Genomic DNA, 22,468 nt, shown 5'->3' on the forward strand with positions numbered 1-22,468 from the left:
TCTAGAAAAAGGTGTCAAGCTCAAGTAATCAGGCTGCCTTTAATGATCTGCGCAGCTGTCTCTGTCTCCTCTCCGCACAGTTTCTAGATGCAAGATACACGTGTCTGTCCCGCACCCCTCCACGCTGCTTGTCTCCGTGGTGCACGCTCACTGCATCAGAGCTCGCAGGGAGGAACCTGAACCTGTGTGACCATTGTACTGGTGCTTTCCCCTTAGGGGTTTTGATGAATTTGCATTAGGTGATTATCCCCTCATGCATGTCTCAGAAAGGCAGGTAACTCCACATTGTCAGTTTTCCATCTGTAGCATGTGGATAATTATACTTTTCTGCCTCACATGGGTGTTGTGAGCACTAATTAGTTAATGTCTTTTCAGCACTTTTATCATACAAATACTAAGCAGTTATTGCTGTAATTATTATTTCTTATTATTATGTTGTTCTTCAAATAAGGGATTTTGAGCACGCAGTTATGTCTGAGTATTTGAAAGTATAACTTCATATACATTAAATGACAGTGTTATGGTAATGCCAGTTGGTTGCTTTAAAAGGCTGATGTGTGTTTTATGCTTGGCAATTCACAAACCCACCCCAACTGAAGCAGCATTTTCTTTGAAAGTATCTCTGAAGTAACAAGATCATACCACCAAACACAGAAATCCAGTGTCTGTAATATAATAAGTCATAACACGGTTTACATTAGCTGATTAATAGTGTATGCTTTGGGTGTGCTGTGAGCACTGGAAAAAACTCAGTTGGCTAGAGGGAATGTGGCTTTGGACATCAGTGGTTGAACTACAGCCATGTCAATTCAGCAATGCGGTATTTCAGAGTTTGTGCCAAAGTCACGGGACTTCTGCAGAACTTTAGGTTCTCTCGAACTCCAAATTTAAGTAAAACTTAAAAAACCAAAACAACTTAAGCAAAACTTAACAAAGAAAAGGTGGAGCCATCATGTTTCCTGTGATGCGGTGTGGAAAGCACATGCCTACTGAAGGTCGTCCAGGGGACAGTGAGCCCAGTCAGAATAACGCTTCCTCAGCTACGGAATCCAGCCCCAAGATCCTCTTGGCCATGGGGAATCCCGTAAGGGCAAGGGAATGCCTTATGCTCTATATGACGTGATTTTCAAGTCTGGAGATCCTGGTTTTTGCACTAGGGAACTGAAATGCAACAGGGTTTTTTTTTCTCAGAGAAGGGGAATCCTGATGTGGGAAAGCTACTTCTTGCAGACGGAGGGCCCGGCTTCTGTAGCAGGCTTCCTTTTTCTAGACTACTATGGAAGCTTTTCCATACGGTCTGAGGACAATATAGAAGGATAATGGCATGAAGGATTCAATTTCCCAGGCGGAAAGCACAGGCATGGGAATAAAATTCTTATTATGGAATTGGATGCAGAACAAAGCAGATCTCTGGCAAGCATCTGAAGAACTGATTGATGATGGAGCACCGTGGGGGGAAGGAGTGGAGGCCGGCAGGTAGGGCTGGGTGGGTTGGGAACTATAGGAAGCTGCAAATCATCAACTTCTGGTCTACGAAGATCAGGAAAAATGAATGCAACTCAAGCCTTAAGCCATCTTTTTTCGTGGAGCCTCTTAAGGATCCATGAAAGCATGGCTGTAATTGGATTAGAGTTTGTGGGGAGGCGCAAAGCCCCTGTGCAGATGTCCTTGACTTGCTGTCTGCTTCCCTTGTGGAGCAGCTATGAATTTTGCTGGTGAGGAGAGGGCCATCATGCTAGGCTTTTGCTGGAGAGCGCGCTTTCCAGTGGGACTCCTCTGCCCTACGTCACAGCTGGTTTCCTGCTCCGTGACCACATGTACAACTGAGGTGGCTAGCTCATCCCAGACCAAACTGACAACTCTGTCTGGCATGTGATGGCACAGAGCAGGGGGACACTGGGGGCTTGGGCACGAGCAAGGTATGGAGGTCTTTCGGCCGTGTTTTGGAGTGAGGAGGGCTGGGGCAGGATTCAATGTGATAGACTTGATGGGGTGGCCAGGTTAGTCCTTTTGGCAGAAGGCAACTGCTGCCCTGCTCAGTTGGACGGATCACATCAGGATTTCTTTCGTTCCCAGCCTTCCCCATGGGATTTTTCTGTGGGAAGGTATGATCTCCTCCATACAATAAGCTGTCAGCCTTGTGACAGCTATATAGTGCCTGGACTGGTTTGTCTGCAAGTGAGGGTTTTTCAGCTAAGTCTGTTTCTTACTGAGGATTGTCTGGAAGTGACTATGAAAACAGAATTACCCTTTTTTGAGGGTTATTTTGAAATTGTTTGTAGTGAGGATGCTGTATATGATGTAGACAAATAACGTGGGAGAGTCTTGCAGGTCCGATGTGAACTGGCAAGGTTTGCTTGCAGAGTTGGAGCCACTGTTACAAAATTCTTAGGCTTTGGTAAATTCAGCTCTAGAAGCGATTTAAAATCTACAATTAGGGTGGGAATAATTTTAAGTTAAATGCCTAATTAAATACAGAGAGGATATATATTTTTGAAATGTGACAACTCTTTTCTTGGAGTTGCCTGTGCTTACATACACACTGCAGTATTTTATGGTTTGCACCTGAAGTTAGTTATGCACTATGCCCAGCAGCTATATGAATATCCATTTATGTGACCTTGTAATCAGTTTATTAGTGTTTTAGTGCCTTGTTGCTGTTATTTTTATCAGCCTAGGCTACAAGAAGTTAATTTCAATAGAATTTCATAAACTAAGATTGAAAGTAGTTCACCGAAAGTTATGAAGCAATAGATACAGTCTAGTTATGGCAGGTTTTTTCCTATCTTGAAGGAAGTCGCAACATAAGCTCTGGTGTTTTGTTGGTTTTGGGCTTTTTTTTAAGTGTTAACTTTACAGTTATTTTTATAATGGTTTTTTTCAGGAAGCCAGGGTTTACAGAGATGTAACATTTTAGTAAACCAACAGATATCTCTGTGGGGAAAAAATTGCTACATTTTAGAGTGAACAAGTCCTTTTTCTGGTCCCAAAATCTTGCCTCCCTCCCCCCCGCCCCCCCCCCCCCAACTATATTGGCTGGTCTGGTCAAAGCTATTACATCTCTGTATAACACTTGTCATTCTTCCAACAGACTATCACAGTTCCAACAACACACCTACTACATACTATAAGCAATTTTATTTAATTGATGTCAGAATTACATTTTATTTTTTAAAATAAATGCATGAGTGGATTATCTGGAGAGAAGTTTTTTAGTACCTACGATTGTAGTATGCAAAATTTATTGAGGCCATTGTTCGTACTTCATTTTGTGACTGTGACTAGGTGTTGCTTTGTTGTGGCAAATAAGCATGAATAAAAAGCCAACTTTCCAATGCATTCCCAACTGATAGGCTTAGGATATTGTGTGCCTGTATCATAAACCAGCAGATCATCCTATTGGAAAACAAAACAAAACTCCATTAATTAAGCACCTACTTGTATCTTTTTAGAATGTTTTTACACTTTTAGGAAGGGACAAATCCCATGGTGTCATCCGTGAACATAGCTGAAGTAAAAGTGACCCACTTTCAGTTTGAGCGAGAAACACCGTAATAGACTGGGTTGCTATTATAGCAAGTTTATTATTATTGGTATATAAGCTAGCTGGGGGCTTAAACACAACGCAGCTGGGTAATTTAGCTAGCTCCTGGATCCAGTTAAAAAAAAAATCTATGTTCTGTCCACAGTAGGGGAATGGTCATAGCTGAGAAACTACTATATATTAGATTGTACCACACCTGTGGCATGTTCACCGTTATAAGCTGTGTAGGCTGTAGAAAACATTAAATCCTCTCATTACTGCCTTACATAAGACAGACACTTCAAGCAGTTCCACGTTTATCTGAGATTACCATTTAAACTCATTAAAAAGCAACTAGGGCTTGTTCACTCAATTGGATGTTTTCAGGATTTTGGTGTGCTTTGTGATTAACAACAGTATGTCTTTGATTAGGGAGATGACATTTTTGGGAAGACTTAGCCTTCCTGATGTTTTGTTCGCTGGGTTAAGTCTGAGGTGACAGGTATGTTGTTAGCTCTCTCATCCTTTGTTGGTAAAGCTAAACTTGTGAAACTGGAACTAGATTTTTATTTATTTTATTTTTTTTTAATTTGAGGAAGAAATGCACCATTAACACTTCAGGTTCTAGCCAAGCTCAGGCTCTGACAGCAATTACAGGCAACCGATGGAATAAATTGTTTGGAAACCTCTTTATCATTAATGTTTCTTTTTTGTTTACACCAAGTAAATGAAGGAAAGAAACTTTAACTTGTAACCAGGTAGCAGTACATTGAACTTCTTACTACCAGCGTCCTGGTTTTCTTTGGCCATTCCCCTCCACCTTGTTTCACACTTTTTCACATGAAGTTGCACACTTGTTGCTACTCACTAAATAAAACCTTACAAGTTTCTTTAAACCCGTAAGTAAATTTAGCCCGGTGCGTGGTTTCACAGAAGTCAATGGGGCCATATTGGTGGATTCCTCTGTTCAGAAACATAAATGCTTTTGGATCAGAGCTGACAGGTGTGAGCCTCCATGGATAGGGACTGTTTTCTTCTTTTGTACTAGGAAGTTATTGTCTCCTTAGCTGTAATGCAGGGTCCCGGATCTGAATCTGGCCAATATCAGGCAAGGCATTCAGGCACTACTGTAACACAAATAAGAATAATAATGGTATTTAACATTGCTTTTTTCATAAATCAATCAAAGAAGTCAAAGCAGCAGGCATAACTAATATTACTTAGAGTCAGATAGGGCTACATCTCTTTCATAAAAAGTGTTTTTCTGCAATATTTAACCATTGTTGCCAACAATCATCAATATTAATCCTTAACAGCAACATGATAACCAAGCTAGCAGATAAAATGGCTGTTAAAAAAGTAGGAAAAAAAGGAATAATAGGATTGTGGAATTTTAATATTCTCCAGCTATTTATTAAAAAGTGTTTATTTTGTATGTGTTTATTTCTAATAATCAACTGTAACATTACTTTGCAAAAAACTGTAATTGCTTCTTAATTTCAAATCCCAGTTCCTTTGTGCTGTATACAAAGGTAGGATATTTCTGTACTTATTGTTCACAGCACTCTGTGTAAAAAATCACGTTCATTTCAAGAACCTGTTATGGTATTGATTCTGGTAAAGACTTCCATTAACTGACCAATCTAAATCTCATAAGTGATGTCAGGATAGTTATGCATTTGCTTGGTTCAAGTATTCAGCCATTATGTTAGAATGCAGGCAGTGTCTGAATATGGCTGTTAAATTATTTCTAAATACCGAACCAGAACAGCTTAACAGTTCTGCAGTTTGAGACTGACACAAAAATGACAATCTGCCACCTCTTTGTTTTTTAAATATTAACGTTGTATTGGGATAGTATTTTTGGAGTAAAAACCTGTGGCACGAGAGGATAAGTGACATAAACAAAGGCAGCTGGGCTGCATGAAATAATGGAACAATAAGGCCCTTACAGCCGTTCTCATCACTCCAGTATGTTAATTAGCATTCTGTTGTGGCCGCAACACTGAAAACATGTAATCTGTATTGGTGTACTGTACAGCTGTGAACACACATTCTTTTTTGTTAGTCCCTAGAGTTAGCCTTGCCATTGGCATATGTGTGTGGGCCAAAAGTCAAACCATCACCACTAAAATACCACGCTATAGAAGCAAAAGAGATTTTCTTTTATTTATTTCCATCATAACCTGTGATGTAATCTGGTTACACAGCTTCTGTCTGCTATTTTTTTATCATTTTGCGTGTGTATGTGTGTATGTATGCATGTCAGTGTGTGTCTGTGTGTATGTGCAAAGGAGTGTGTGTATATAAGGCCAAACTAATAATCTGAAATAAGTGATTTAGGAAGATAAAATGTGCTATAAATAAATGAAAGCTTTTTCCTCAATAGAATAGTTTAAAAAGTCTGCCATGAGGAACATTACAGCTATATTTTCTTTTTCATGGGTAAAGCTAGTCGGATATTTTTATTTGTAATTTTATTAAAGAAAAATAGTTCAGAAATCATCATTGCTTCAGTGAATTCAGCTGCACAGGCATGGAACGCTTGCATTTTTTAAAATTTTGATACAAATATGTAAAACAGCAGTGAAAGCAGAACAGAAGAAATATGATTAAAGAAAAAAAGTTGCCATTTATACTCCCTTTTAAAAGAATTCATATTAAAGTCGGGATATCAGCCCACTGCATCCATGTTAACCTTACTTGACCAGGGGTTAGAGGAGACCACCTAAGGATGATTTGGTCAGATGGAATTCATTCCCCATTTGAGGGGTTTGGTATTTCTTTGTAGTGCTCCTGTAATTTAAAAATGTGCTGACCTCTTCTAATGCATAGGTATTTACCTAGCAAAGAAGCCTACCTTCTGGATCATAAATTAGATTTAAAATTAAGAAATAAGATTTCTAGTATTTCCTCTTAAATGTACATTTATGCAGCGAATATTCACTTGTCAAACCTGTTTTCTAGTTTCCATTTATTACTTCGCTGTGATGATCTCTGTACTCACACACACACACAAAAAAGAGGTAGGAAAAATTTTTCTTAGAAAATAACTTGCGGTGCTCTTGGGTGAATACATCCTTTATCCATACTCAGATGATAAGAGTGAAGGCTTAGCTCATATTTCTGCACTAATCTACTTCAAACCTGATCTTGAAAAATTACCCTCATTGCACAAAGAAAATACAGCATTTAAGTCACCATGCTGATCAAATTTGGTTCTGCTTTTTGACTGTGGAGGGAACAAATTGTTTGGTGATTCTGTGATGTGAACCAGCGTCCACTAGGGAACCGAGTAAGTTTTTTGTTTTTTTGTTTAACCACTTTCTTTCTTTCCCAAGTAGATTGTAACTCTTTTAATGAGACAGATAGATTATTATAATATCGTATTTGTATGCAAAGTATTGAAAGGTTAAAAAAAAAAGCTTAATACTTTATATTGCTATTGATAGCATGATTTTAGACTAGAGATACTAAATGCAAGATTTCATGCTTGCATTACTGTTTTTATGGAAATAAAATTCAGGAATGCTGCTTTAAAAATTAAATTTCTACAGAAATAAAATACAGGCTGTCAAAAAGGGAATAAGAACAACAACAAAAATGTTAGTAGCTGTCTCTGAATTTGTCTTTATAGTGGCAAAAGTATATAATTAATAGAAGAATTTTAGCTCCAGATGTGGCTATACTATAATAGAGCCTTATAAATGCTACAGAAAGAAAAATTGCTTGGAACGAATGAGAACCAAATCAAGAGCACACCTGGGTTTGACAAAGATTGCATTTACTGACTGCTGTGCTATCACATTACAGAGAAAGACCAAGTCTTTGGGAGCAGCTGTAGAGAAAGGCCTGGCAAATCTGCATGCAAATAGCAGCACATTGTTAACTTAATCAGATGCCGAGGAAAAGATGTGCCAGACCATGAGGATGATCTATAAACAAGTACAGAGTCCAGAGAGATTGTGAGGGCTAGGCAGATTAAAAAGGTATACCACAAGGGTTCTGTCCTTGGGTCAGATTCTCGTCTTTTATGTTGCCTGAAGGTTACTGCCATTCAAGCTAACTTATCACAGTGTTTGTTACAACCCATTGTAGTAAATTTGTCAAATAGTACCCGGTTTGTTCTTTGCACAGATATAAATAATTGCATATTATTTTGGGAGTTTGGTAGCTCTTTGTTCCTTGGTGGTAGAGATACGGGTATTATTTTCTGAAGGAACAGTGTGTGATTTCATAACTCCCATCAAATAATATTACAGTATAAATGTCCCAGTGTAGTGAGATAAGAAATAGTGTGATACACCGTATAAAGAGACAGATCTTCCATTAAAAGAAAATATTTCTTATAAACGGAAGTGCCCGGACAAAAATCATCTTAAGAAAGTTAGACACCTGCTCTTCATATCATTTATTAATATTAACGGGAATATATGTTTAAAACCTTCTCTAAGTCTAATATCATAAAAAATAAAGAAGTAATACTATTTAATCACCCACAGCTTAATAGTGCCTTAGTTGTTTACTGCCATTGCACTAATTGCTCTGTACTAATGTGTTTTTGTGTGATTTCCAGTAGTGCTAAAAGAACTGAGATCCATAACCAATTAAATATAGTGTTTTTATGTTAAAAATATATCTGCTGTAGACTAGCAAATGAACAGTGGTATTCTTTTAAAAATGAGAGACTTGGCAGTTGCATAGCTGCAGAGTAGTAGGTATTTTTCATTGCATCTTTTCCACAGTGAGACTGAAGTAATCTTTATGAATAAGCAAACTGCAAAAAGCTGAGCATTTTATATTATATTATAGGCCAGAATCTCCTCTCTCACAGTTATAAATCAGGTATAACTTTATTAAAGACAGAGGATTTACACCTACCCAAAAGAGGTGGACTCAGGCCTTTTGTTCCTGCAAATGGCTCTTCTTTTTTTTTTGGAAATGCAACTTTTGAAATCTGAAATACAGATTCATCTCACACAAGCACCTGAGCATAAATATTTCGGCTATACCTGCCACATGGCAAACCGTGTATGGGGCCAGGCGTGCCGGGCAGGCAGCCCAAGCCGAAGGAAGTTGTTTGGGTCCCTGGCTTTATCACAGGGAGCAGGACAGAAATGATGTTCAGAGACTTGTAGGAGGGGAAGCAACACCGTTTATATACTGTAGTGTACCCTGCCAGAGGGTTAATTGAGTAACATTGTTGTTGGCTCCAGAAGGAGCTCGCTGCCTGAGACAGGGCACCGCAGTGGAGACTGCGAGGGTGAGCGAGGTGAGGGGAAATTGGACATAATAGCATTAATAATAATAATTAAAGACTAAGAGTAACAAAAGAACACATAACTAATACACCAGTCTCTTGCTTTTTATTACAAAATTAATATTCATATGAATGCTATCAGAGCTAGTCAGTATTAAACTGGTAAGACAAAAGCCACATTGTAATATATTATACAGTATATTACAAGTTGTTTGTTTCTGTGGATTTTGACCAGCTGAAAACAAACTAACAGCACTACCAAATAGTCTGTTTCCAGGTCTACAGCACAAGGCCCTTAGTCAGTATAGGATCCACAGAGCAGGAACGCTCATCACTTTATATGGGGGGAGGTAATGAGATCAATTAGATCCTCATCCATTGAACTGTAGACAGCTGTTGGTGCATAATAATCATCATTAGAGATGGGTGGATGTGGGATACTTGATTTGCCAGACTACCCGCAGGTATTCTAAAAATGCCAGACTTAACTCTTGAGTATTTTGAGTACTTGAGGCCAACATTTTCTCTGAAGTCTCTCCTGGGACTATTGATCATAAAAGAAGAAAAGGTACATCTGAGAGCAAGGAGAGCTAGAAGGTTGCCAGGCTGTTTTTCAGGGCTGGAGAAAGTTGAGTGGATAAACCCTGCCAGCTGCTACGGAAGCACCGCCCTTTTCAGGGCCACGTGGACCTTGTGAGCAACTAACCCCAGCTTTAGCTGCCATCCTGATTTCAAACCTCAGCAGCCATGCTCATTAGCCAGCTTCTTGTTCTCTCTTCACAATAGTTTCATGGTAAGAATTGCACCCGTTTTAGGTTTGGGTGTCTTCTCTTTCTGTCCATCCCGTAGTTCAAATGTTAGCTATTAACAAGGATCATCTCCATTCTGGTTGTATACCAATGGAACCAGTTTGTGTGTTAATTAAGTTAGTCTGATTTTGACATTGCTTTTGGAGGATGGGTAATGTAATCTTATCAGTATTTCAGTCTGAGCCTTTAAACCACCAATAGGTTTTATAAGCACCACTAGCACGTCCAGAATACAGTCACTGCGCTGTGATCTGCGTTGTTTGTGGTTACTAATTTCAGACTTTTCTTTGAAGCCTAAATAAATGCTTGTAGCATTTGATACTTATATGTTTAAAATGTTATAAAACTGTGTTAACCAGTGCTGTTATTCATATATGTCCTTGCAGCTCTGTATGTTCTGCACTTTTAACCTTTATAGTAATTGTTATAATTGAGAGTCCTTTTTTGAGATAGTGGGTGCTGCTATTCCAGTAGAGTAAACACTACTGTTTAATTTTGATTTGGTAGTGTAAGTAAACAATCCACTTATTTTGGTGGGCTTCCTTATTCATTGATACTCCTTAAAATAGGTGTGAGTTTCCAGTGTAAAATGATGGTATCTCCCTGGTTAAATCATGTTAGTATTTATGGGAGTTTAGTAAAAACAGCCCAACACTTATGGGATAGTGGGAATTGGAGTGAAAATAAATATGTGCAAGAGAGAAAGTGTGTGTGAGATAAGATCTTCTGAATCCTTATCTGAGTTTTTGACAGTGCTTCTGGCACATCCTTATGGCCTTTACTGCTGTTGTCTGACACCTAAGTCTAAACCTATTCCTGACCTCACTGGGTGTATACATGAGCAACAGGTTTGGCCCCAATTTGGAAAATAATACTTAGGTACCCTGCAAGTTGCTCTGAGGATTAATTTGTTAACATTTGTACAATACTCAGAATATATAAAGTGCTGAATAAGTGTTTAGTAGTATTAAGTCCCTGTGCATTGCTTATGTATCCTCAGTATCAGTACAGGCTGTGGTTTTTGCTTTTATGGACTAGTAGAGCTTAGAAAGGAAGAAAAGGAAACAGATATTATGGTTCCAGCAACTAGTGAAATAAAGCAACTGGCAAAATGTGCTCTGTTTTACATGCACACAGATAATATTTGGGTAGATGGTCACACAGTACCAGTGTGCAAATATTTATCTGTTTGCAAAGAGAATCTCAGCCTTTATTGCCCGATGCTGCAAACCATTATTCTTGTAAACACCATTGGATTTCTCATCTGCATAAAGACTATTTTTAAGACTAAGGGTCTGTGGAAAAAGAATCTAACATATCTTTTTAGATTAAATTTACTCTACTGGTTTTATGGCCTAGCATGTTTTTGGTAGATCAACTAGTTGATTGCACTTGAAGATTCATCTGCATAGTGGTCTTTCCTTAGATTTGCTTTCATGATGTGTGCAAGAACAAATTAAGCTTTTGCACTTAAAACATACTGAATATCTGAGATGATGGCTAGATTGCAGGTAATAGGCATTTCTTAGTTCTCTTTGATGGTTGCACTGTCATCATCAGTTTGGTTATAGCAGCTGCTCCTTTCTCGCCAGTCGATTTTATTTCCTGTTCTCGAATAATCTCTCTCATTCAGAGGAAGGTAAAGACAGCCATCTTCTTGAAAGCAGGTAAAATGCGATAAATGAAAGTGATGAAAGAAGACATCAAGCCAGACGTTCTCTCTGTCCGGCACGGCTGAACTAGGGTTCAGACGCTACTTTAGAGATTTCACCATACTTTTCATTAGAGATGTATCAGTGATGAAGTATCATGAGATGGAATATCAGTATCATCTGGGGAAGAGCCAGCAATGAAAATATGTTTTGGGCTCTGAAATTTCAATGCATTCATTAATCAGAAGACATTTTATCTCCATGATTCTGGATTGCCCAGGCGGTTCTCAGCCTTGGTAGTGGAAGGCAGTGTGGAAGCCCCATGAGTGCAGGAGCAGCATTCCTGACACTGCCTGAGAGATGCTTTGTGCATGGTGTGAGCAGAGCAGCGCTGAACCCTGACCTCAGCTCTGGACAAGTATGTGAAGTTTCTTTCTACTTTTGATTTTTAACTATAGCCTAGTTCTTAAAAGTTATATTGTGTTTAGTGGAAATGAAAAGAGGAAAATCTACATGAGAGAGTCAGCAGAGGAATGTGAGATCCTTACGTTCACTTGTCTTCTTTCCAGTGCTGTTGTCTTCCAAACAGAATTTACTTTCCTTCGATTTTTTTTTTTTTTTTTTTTATCCCTTCTTCTCACTGAGTGCCTAGCTGTAACTGTAAATGCATGTATCTGACAGGTGGCCCAGCGCTGAGGTCCCAATATCACTTGCAGTTGTGCCTTATAAGATGCAAAAGAACGTCGTATAGGAAGAGCAGTGATGGGTGATCAGCTCAAATAGTGCCATGTTTCTCCTCCCCTCCCTGTACCAAAAGTTATAACATCATGTTTCGGTCACAACAGTCAGCAAGTAGCATGAACCAAGCAACATTACGGTTATAACTAGTTACAGGTTACAATTACAAAGGTTACCACTGTGAGGAAAATTAATTGGCAATATTTTCTTAATGTTTTTGCCAACTACAAGAATTGAAAGAACAAAAGTTCTTTTGTGTCCTTCCCCCATCACTCCAGCTCTTCCCAGATAATTCCAGTCATTTATGTCTCCAACTCAGAAGTATTTTAAATTAAGCTAAAGGGGGAGGTGATCATCACCAAGTAATTATAACTAGAATCGGAAGCAGAACTTGAAATGCAGTCTCCCAAGGTGATGCAGTTTTTTCTGGGTGTCAAAGCAAATCTCCCTCTTCTCTATGCCAACTGTGTCTGGACATAGAGGGCAGCTGGAGTCTGACCCCAAAGTACAGTAATGTATTGTGGTAGTCTGCTGGTATCAGAAATGGAGCAGGATGGAAGCAGTTGGGATCTCCCAGTGTCTAGACCAATTAACTCCACGTGTGTCCTGATATCATCAGTTGTGACTGAAGCGGGTATTTGTGTGGTCCATACTGTTTTTCTGATGGGCAAAAAGGACCCATCTTGTGACTGAGTTAAGCTTCTCTTGGGTGTCATTCCAGTTTTTAAACATACCTTATTTTAAAGTAAAGCAACATTCATAAAATGCAAGATTGAAAGGCATGGCACACATTAACTCAGAGCTTCAAACAGTACTGCTGTCCTGAACAGAGACTCTGGAATTTTGGCTTCAATTCATCTGCCTGTACAAAGATTGCATGGATGTGAAGTGTTCCATTGTACATAGATACTCTCCATCGCAGTCCTCTCCAGCAAAAGAGGCTGAAGCCTTTTTTAGCACTAATGACCATATAACTACAGCATTGAGATACATGATGTTTATAATCCTGACAGTCTACTGTGCGGCCTCCGCATATTTTTTTCTAAGTAGCGTCTGTCGAGCACAACTACTACATACACCTGCTTTTTTTTAATACCATGACTAATAACTGTGGCGATGCAGCAGGAGAAGGCAATATATTGTAGGAAGCAGTATAGTGTATGGAACCTCCAAACTTCTGCTGCTTCAGAATTGTTTAGTAAATGTCACAGAAGCATAGTCTGTTGTAAACATAAAAAATTGTATTAATGGCTTCATTATTTTTTTCCATTCCTTTTGTTGCTGAGTGTGTTTCTGCTAGCAAAAGCACCTCTGAACAGTATTGTATTGCTTCCTGTGTTGATCTGGGACTTGTAAGAGGCTAGATCATTATCACTCATCTTGTAAGTGTTTTGTTCTACTTGTGGGTACTCGTTTGACTGTCTTCGCTGCTCCTGAAGTTCACCCATGTTGCACCAAGTAAGGTCTCTTAAAGATGCTGCTGGCACAACTTTTTCATCTAGGCTTTCTTCCTACATGCAAAATAGATTTCTTTGCAACACTCTGGTCAAAAGAAAGCTGCTATCTAACTATGGCCATTTCTACACTGCAATGCGCTAAGTCCAGATTCTGTGGTCTCAGCAATCCCTATAGTCCAAAGTAATGGGCATTTTTTTTTCCATAGCTGTGACATAGATTGAATTCCTATCCATTATCTTCACAAAAAGTGATGGCTCATTTTTCAAAGTACTGATTGGCATAAATTTTGTGGATGACTGTTTTTGATGATGATTATTTTTGTAGATGGGTTATTTGCTATGCTCTTCAAGTGCTCCCCAGGCTTTGACTCCTGATGTTGTCCAGGCAATTGAGCTGGTATACCATAGCCTGTTTAACTAGTCTCATGGGATACCGTTTGCCTGCTCACTCACCTAAATTGGTGTTAGTGTAGTGTGTGGAGTGGAAAGACTTCCTTCAGTTAAGGCAGTATGTTCCAGACCAGGGATTTTACTTTTTGTTTTGTTTTGTTTTACATGGTTTCCCTATTTAGAAGCTGCTGTTGCTGGGTGACTGCTGGCATTCTGCTGGATAACTTTAGAAAGCCATAGCCTGGCTGAATAGATCATGTCAGAACACTGAACATTAGAGGTAGAATTGCATCCGGTGTCTGTTGTTGGCTCTTGTTCTGTCAAGGCTAGAAAAATGCTAGCTGATTTGATAAGCAGTTAAAACGTCCTCTGAAACAGGAGCATGAAATAGGCTGGATTTGTACTCAGTGAGAGCTCTGTAATGGCAGAAGTGTGCATGATCAGATATTCCTGACCTCTACCAATGGGCTATTGGCCCGTCTGCTACTCCGAGTTTTTGCTGTCATCAGCTGTGCTGCCAGGGTCTGTTCTAGCCAACTCTTCTAAGCCATGGCCAGCTTGCTGGGAGCAGAGACCACTGGGCTCCTCAGTGCAGATTTCGAGCAGAATGGCAACTGGCGCAAAGCTCTTGCTTTGGCACCCTTCAGTCATCCAGGTTCTGTTCTTTATCCCTCTCTTCCCAGCTTTTCTCTTGCCTTGCCAAAGAAATGTGGCACTAGCAGAATCTTCCATTCTGGGCAATTATTTTAGGTACTCTTTGCCAGGCGACCCAGAATTAGGGTTTTTCCTCAAATTAGTTCCAGAAAAGAGTCTGAGGAAAGGGAGACAAGAGGATGGATTTGTCAGCTTTGGTGTTTGGTGTCTTAGGGCCATGTTTGCTGGCTCATTTTGTCTACCTTGTGAAACTTTAGGGCAGTCCAACAAAGAATTAGTTTCTCTTGGGACTGCAATCCCTGTTGTATCAACCCAGATGCCTTGCTTCTCTCTGGAGAAGCCAGAAAATAATAGCAGTGGCTGTTTGCAACAGGTTTCTCCAAAAGCAAACTGGACATGAAGATAGACTTTGGACATACCTCTTTTTTTCTGAAAGTTGTTTCAATGACCAAAGGAAATTGAGAGCTTTTTGCTTTTGGAATAGTTCCCTGTTTAACTGTGGTGAAAAATCCAATTTGATCTGAGATACTTGCACAGCCCCCTCAGAGCGACCTCCCAGAGCTGACGATTTTCTTGTCTGTAAAGTTTGTTCCCCCCTAAACCTCATTTCAGAACTTGAAGCAGAAGTTGTGAATTTTTGCAGAGTTTATTTGGAAGTTAAGCATACATTTAGCATGCTAAATGCATGGTCAACAATAAAAAGAGAGCAATGTACCTCCTTACTATCTTTGGACTGTCTTAAAGAAAGCAATGAATTGTCCATTTTTCTCCCTCTCAGTTTTGGTAGGAAACCCTGAGCTTTTATTGTCCCTGGCTCCAACTGTGAATAAGCACTACAGGTTCTCCCAGAAGGCCGCAGAGCCTTGGCTCTCAGTTCCTGGATTTGACCCTGCAGTAGCTGCTTGAATTCTCTGCTGAAAATGAGCACAATCCTATTAAATATTCTGCACAAGAATGGGGGTGGGGGCGGGGGGGGGGGGGTGAGGGGTGTCCCTTTAAAAGCACTGGGTTAGTAGCAGCACAATTAGACTTTACTGTCTGTAGTTCCTACTATACCTCTGAAGCACTTGTATGGAATGGATGCTTCAAATTAAGTATGACCTGGTTGTCCAATCCCAATTACCTAAAGAATCCCTCAATTTGCTTAACAATTCCCTCACAGCTATTATGGCTCTGACTGATTGTCCCCAGGACTCTCTTAGGCTTACAGCTAATGTAATTGATTCTTCAGTAGTAGCCTGAAGGGCCATTTGGCTTCAACCATGGTCGGGAGATTTTTTTTTATTTTTTTTTTTTAGCTAAGTTAAGAGAATGGTTATTTTTTTATAGTCATTCTGGTTTTGGAGGGTGAGGGTGGAGGGAATAATCTGGACACAGCTTGGAACAACAGTCCCTGCCAGATGGGAAAGTATTTTCCTTGGGCTTTCAGTTAAATTGGCTTTGGATGGAAGGTCTATGTAGACTTCAAACCCAAATTTGGGTGGGTATTTCTGAAAAAGAGCTGTAGTGAAGGCTTCATTCTGACATTTTCCTCTCTTTCTTCCTCTTAGTCAAAATGGCAAGAATGTTTGGGGGTTTTTTCTGCACCTGAATGAACATCAGTCACGATAGATGTGCCATTTCAGTTGTGACAAAACTATCAATCCTCAAATGGTCTCATTCAGAAGGACTGTGTACGAGGGTTGGTTGTTAGCTTATGGAAGAGGTCTTTGACACTGTAAAGTTGATTGTCTTTTCATCATCAAGGACTAGATGATAAAATTCAGTAGACTGTGTTAGCAAATCTACATTAGTGAGGGCACTCATAACATCTCATGCTATTATGTTGGGATCTTACATTCTAAGTTGTGTTGTAGCTTTTTTTGGACACTTTTACTTTTCACTGGGAAAAACTGGATAGCTGCAAACACAGAATTCCATCAAAATAATTTCCACAATCCTCATCCCCTTTTTTTTTCACCAAATCCCACAAAACCATAACTAGAACACCCAGTAGTGGAAGTAGCAGGAGATCAGTTTAAAACAGATAAAAGGACACAGTGAGTAGTGAACTTCTGGAACTTGCTGCCAAGGGAATTTGTAGAGGCAGGCAGCATCAGCAGGCTCAGAAAGGGATTAGACAGATTCATGGAAAACAGCTCAATAAACAGATAATAATAAACAGGTCAATAAACGGCTAAAAAAATGCTATAGCTTTGAGTCACGAAGGGCACTAACTTCCTACATATCTAGAACCTTAGAATTAAGGTGCTTAGACACTACCTTGCTGAGAATGATAAAGAGATGTTCAGAATTTCTTTTTCAAAGGCGTAACTGGTATTTCTCAGCTTCTCAGTTCCTGCTGGCCAGGCTGATAAAAAAAGTTAATGTGTTTACATCACTGAGGTAAACTAGTACCTTCTCCTTTTTTCATTTCCTTCATTTCCTATGGAAAGAGGGATACACTTTATCTGGGAAGTGGGAGAGAACAGCTATTTGATTGGTTAGGTGTGAGAAGGAGGGAGGAAGAGAAAGGGAACTGGAGTCTGAACACAGGGATCAAAGTGAAAGCTTACCATGAGCTGCTTTTCTACCTGAAATCTGTAAGGAAGGAGATGACTCCATTATTGGGGGTTCTTAAAGGAATGGTTCACTAAAAATGTTACTGAGTTTGGATCTTTACAGCTCTGGCAGTCTCTGAAGATGCTAGATTCTCAAAAATGTCTTCAAGTCCAGAACTGTACCTTAAGTGTACCTCTTACCAAGACAGACTAGGACCTTACTGGGCAATGGAGGACCCCACGGCAGTATTAGTGCTCAGATATGACAGACTCCCTCTCCATGGCAGAGTATATGTTGTCTATATTGCTTAATGCATTTTAAAAAGATGATGTCAACATTAATTACTAAAATGATGTACTTGCCAACAGAGTAATGCACAATATTCCCCACCTCACTTCCATGTGCAGTCCATTAATTAGCGTCTTTACAAAATGAACCTTGTAAGTAACAATTTAGTCTTGATTCCTGTAAAATATGATTTTGAAACAAGTGTTCATGGCGAAGCAGTGGAAATGCCAGCTGCCCTTTGGTGAAACACTCAGTGTAGTTTGGATTCTAGAATGCTATTTTTCCTGCACAAGATAGGGGAATACTGTCTAAAAGTTAGATTATCTGTGTTTGCTTCTCACAGAAAATGCATAAAGATCTTGAGAGGATTTCATTCTCTTTAAATGGGTATCTAATTTAGGTAGACAAGCTGCTGGAACAGCTGCAAATAGGTGAGATAGATCCTGTCCTAAAAAAGAGACTAGAATAAAACCAGAAAATGCAAGTCATATCATGTGCCAGACCATATCATAGTCTGGCAGAGAAATGGCTCCAGCCAATACTAGCAGTACTTGTTGCAAGTTTCATTTTCCTCATCTGTTGTTCTGTACCTGCAAAGTGACTGCATTTGCTTGAGATTTCAAGAGCATTTCCTGATTGAAAATTCACTTTGATTACCTCTTTAGCTGGTCAAGCTTACTTGTTGCAATTAATGGTTTATAAGCATACCAGTGACCACTGATGCTCTGCATTATAGAAACATTAAATATGATAGAAAAAAACCCCCAACATTTCTGGTTAGTGACATCTCTCACAAGCAGTGCCGATGTTTTGCAGTCTTAAGCACGGGCTCAAATACCTTCTTAAATTAAGTTTATAAATTCTTAAATTTCATGCAAAGCTGCAGAGTAGCAGTCAGTGAGTATCCAGTGATGATGCAGTAGCAATATTAATGTGGCCATTGTATGCATTCTGCTTCATTATTCCAAAAATTTTTCATTGTAAATGCTTATTAAACTATCTTCCTTCCTGTGTAGGAAGTCTTCCAAATGAATTGATACCTCTTGACCTTTGAAAGAGCCCCATGGGTATCCCAAAGGTGTATGGTCCCCAAGAGAGAAAATGTTACTCAGGATACGTAGGAACTGTCAACTGATTGCTATGGAAGATCCTACACAATAAGTAGAAGGCCCGATGATAATGTCAAAAGTGGATAATAAATAGGAATTGTTATGGGAACTTTTTGAGGAAAAATGTGTACTTATTTTTGATTGTGCTCATTGTAGTTGCTTCATGAAATTAACAATTGACAAAATGGAAGAATATGTAAGTTTTGTTTATAACCATTTTTGCCAAGGGTTTTTGTTTTGGTTTGGTTTTTGTATTGTAGACTTCTGGATCTAACCTTTCCATATCTTTTTCCTTCATTTAGGGAACACACAGACCTGACTGCAGACTGAGTTATAAAATAATTGTGTTCTATGTTAATTTTGTGGGTATGTTACTCCGCATTATTATACAGTTTGTGATTTGAGTAGTTATGGCTACAGTTGAACAAAAGTATTTAGCATGTTTAGTACGTCAAGGCTGGAAAACTTAAAATTAGCCATACCAGTTTTTCACTGGTATGTGTGGATGCATGTTTTGTAACCAATGCATTTTCTCTGCAGAGAAAAAGATTCCGTTGAGTGTGTCCCCCCTCCTGTGTACACAGTGCATTGTATCTGCTCCCTGCTTCTGTTTGATGAGGTGCATGCTTACCTACAACAGAAAGCAGATTCACCAGTCTGAACCCAATCTTAGCTTGCTGTATATAGCAAATCAAAGATAAAGATTTTTCAATATTAGTTTCAGTCTCTGAAAAATTAGGAAAATTATTACAATTAGGAATCATTCCAGTGCATTGTTGGTTTGTTCCTGTTTTTCCTCTGTCTTGTATCACTGGGTCCTCTAATCAACTCCTTTCTATTGCACTGATGTAGCCCAAAATGTATTGAGTTGATGGTGGCAGTGCCACCAGTGGAAGAGCATTCCACTATCAGTGAAATAATGCATAAAGAACTGGAGACTCCTGGGGATATTTTTTCCATTTGAATTTTTATTTTTATTTTCATTCATGAAAGCTTATGGAGCCCGTCAGTAATGTGTAAGGTAGAACTCCCCGTTCTCCCTGTATTTCAACTTCACGGTCCATTGCTACTCAGTAGTACTAGAGAGAAATTTTTTTGAGCAAGAAGAGGAAGGGTGAAAACCCCGCCAATCTGTTCGAGTAAGAAAGAGAAACTCTTAGAACAGTGTGTTGCTGTAGTTAAATGGTGTGTGGCTTATAGTGAAATTACATGTGGGTGAATTTTTTCTTTAAAATGTTTTGTAAATCAGTCATACGTTACAGTACAATGTTGTTTGGGTTTAGTTCAGATTGTTTTCAGTTATTGAAAGTAATTTTGCGGGGAAAAAAGGTTTAACCATAAATATGCACCTTGATTTTTGTGTTCTGTGTTAAAGACTACAATGAAAGATTAAGGGTAAGGGTAAATTAAGTCTTGTCCTGTGCATGTAGTTGTCATTTGCATCAATAAGCTCCACATATCTATGGATTCAAGTTCCACCCTGAAATCCATATATGGGTATAAATGTTTGTCACTGGTGCAGCATTGGCTTGGACCAAAATTCATGAAAGTTGTTGGAAAGACTGTCACCAAGTTGGTTTTGGATTGGGTCCATTGTGTATAATTTTAAAATTTGTATCTCCCACTGTTTTAAGTCTTGGTATCTCTGCCTATCATGGAGTTTGGTCGCTTTGTGATTTTTTTATTATTTATTTTTGCCAGCCCATATCCTGTTGCATATTTGGTGGGACTTCCACGGCAAATAGGCCCTAGGGAAGTGTTGTAGCTTTCCATGAAAAATTTAACACAGGTGTTTTAATGAAAATCTGGCAAAACAAATTGCAGTTTGAAATATCTGATTTTCTGAACCCTGGCAAAAGAGCACAGAACCTAGCAATAAATACTGATCCCACACCCAGATTACCAGTTGTCAGCTGCTCTATCTGTCTCTGTAGTAGTTCCTGCCTCACAGCACGTGAGAAGCAATGTATTAGTTTAGCCCTAATGAAACCAGTGAAATATGCCTTTCACTGAAAGCTGTACTGAGTTTACATCACATTTGCCATGAGCATGTACACTAAAAATTACTGCGAATCAGTTAACTTGTGCTAACATGTTACTCTGTGATAAGTTGTTGCGAACCAATTTTCTGATCTTCTGTATCTGTGAATGTTACGCTGAATTTAACTTGACTTTAGATGTTTATATTTGAGATGAGGGAATTCAGTCTCTTGCTGTTTGTTATTAGCTATAGGACCTCGAATGAGATCAGAGCTCCATTGTGCTAGTGGTAGTGCAGCCAGAGGCTTGGGATGTTATTTCAGTAACTTCATAATTCTGATTTAAAGAATTGAGTTAAAATTAAAAAAAGAAAAACAGAGGGGGAAAAAAAAAAAAAGGTTGAGACTGACTACAATGCTGGTAGGGAAATTATGATAAGCTGGTTTTTAGAGATGGAAGAGGGGGGGCAATACAGGCAATCTTACAGGACGAAGTGTCCAGTGGACAAAGTCAGTCCGGTTCCCTACAACATTGCATTTTGTCTCAAGACAAGTTGTCTGTTCAGGGCGGATTTCACGATACCAGCTCGTTCCCAGTTAGTTCAGATATGTAAAAGCAATCACATTAAAATAGATTTTCCCCATTTCTCTCTCTCTTCCAAAATCTTTAACTGTTCCATTTGTTAAAAGATTTGCAAGAGAACTGAAAGTCATCTGTGCTTCTCTGACACTCATGAGAAATTTTTAAAGATGTTGAAGCAAAATTGGTATTGTAAAAGGAAGCATGAAAACTTTTGTATTTTGGGATGTGATTTTTTTCTTTGCATTTGTTTTTTATTCTTGGTGAAGAAATTTACTTGTTTAAGAAATGAAGTTGTATAATAAAAGACACATTAGTAATGTTGGAAGTAAAACATGTTTTCCTAATACACTGGCAGAATTCTTCAAGATCAGTTGACCCTTCTGTAAATATGGCCTTAAGGATAGGAGGACCTTTGGTTTCACTGCTGTACAAATGCCATTTGCATAAGTGCAAATTGCCCAGGTCTGGTTTTCAAACCCAACCAACTTTTTAGCAGCATTTCAATCTTTCTAATTGCATTCAATTGGTGCTGATATTGTTTTACATTCCTGTTTGAAGTGATTGGCTCTGTTCATATTTTCTGTGAAAGGTACAATTGAGTATCAGCAAATCTTCATGTGGCTAAAATTCTGTATTTTAAAGGATAGTAGAGTGAGTCACTTTCTTCCAGCCTCTTGCTCAGAAGACAGGAGACTTTAACTTCATCAAAGTAGGGCATTTAGAAATAGATGACTTAAAACTTTTCTTTTTTCTTTCTTTTTTTTCTAAATACAAAACTTCTGTAATTCTAACAAAGTGCAGAAAAATGTTCTTCATGCAAGAAAGTATGGTTCTCAAGTGAGAGTCCACTTCTGGTTTTGGTTTTTTTTTTTAGTACTGGGAAAAAAAATCCACCTAAAATTATTTTTGAGGCTACAGAAAGGCTTATTCCTGAATAGTAGCAGGAAATGCTTTTCTCCCAGCTGGACAGTGTGCTGATTGCTCAGTTGTGTCTCAGCCTGGGAATGAGGAAGATTATTCTCCTCGACCAGGAGAACGGGGGTTGAGGATCTGCAGAGCACCTTGCAGCATCCCACGCTGCTTTCTGCCTCAGCACAAGGTGCTGGTCAACATTCCTACAATGGTGATTCACTTTGGGTTACCCATTTGGTAAAGCTTCAGTTGCTCTATAAATTAAGCTAGACATTATAATTTTTGAGAAATCTAACAATAACAGCCTACCAGATTCCTGACAATAATAACAGTGACCAACTGTGCAGGTCAGAGGAGCTGTAAGCGTGCATTTGTTGAGGACTTTGGCTCTCCTTTGAGAATTTCAGACAGAAGCTTCTATTAAAGTGCAAAGTATTGTTATTATCTTTGTCCTTTATACATATTTAAATAGTACATGATAATCATCTCTGTGAACTCTTAACTATTCATAAAGGTGGCTGTCAGTTAGAGGCCTGAACCAGTGCTCCAGATCCAAATACTTAAAATGATAAA

The 22,468-nt window shown here is 38.9% G+C and overlaps 1 protein-coding gene across 12 annotated transcripts in view; it reads left to right on the forward strand.

The window, feature by feature from the left end:
• ZNF536 (zinc finger protein 536) overlaps nucleotides 1–22,468 on the forward strand; it is a 354,101-nt gene that overhangs the window by 122,994 nt on the left and 208,639 nt on the right. Inside the window, exon 1 of one of the 12 annotated variants that reach the window (XM_049806418.1) lies at nucleotides 6,703–6,818. The exons of 10 other annotated variants lie outside the window; for them this stretch is intronic. The gene's annotated coding sequence lies outside the window, so the exon portion shown is untranslated. Of the gene's footprint in view, nucleotides 1–6,702; nucleotides 6,819–9,515; nucleotides 9,577–22,468 lie in introns of those variants that run through there. One more of the 12 variants, XM_049806419.1, reaches the window with a different exon arrangement.

This window comes from Accipiter gentilis, chromosome 7, assembly GCF_929443795.1.
Source record: "Accipiter gentilis chromosome 7, bAccGen1.1, whole genome shotgun sequence".
Taxonomy (NCBI): Eukaryota; Metazoa; Chordata; class Aves; order Accipitriformes; family Accipitridae; genus Astur; species Astur gentilis.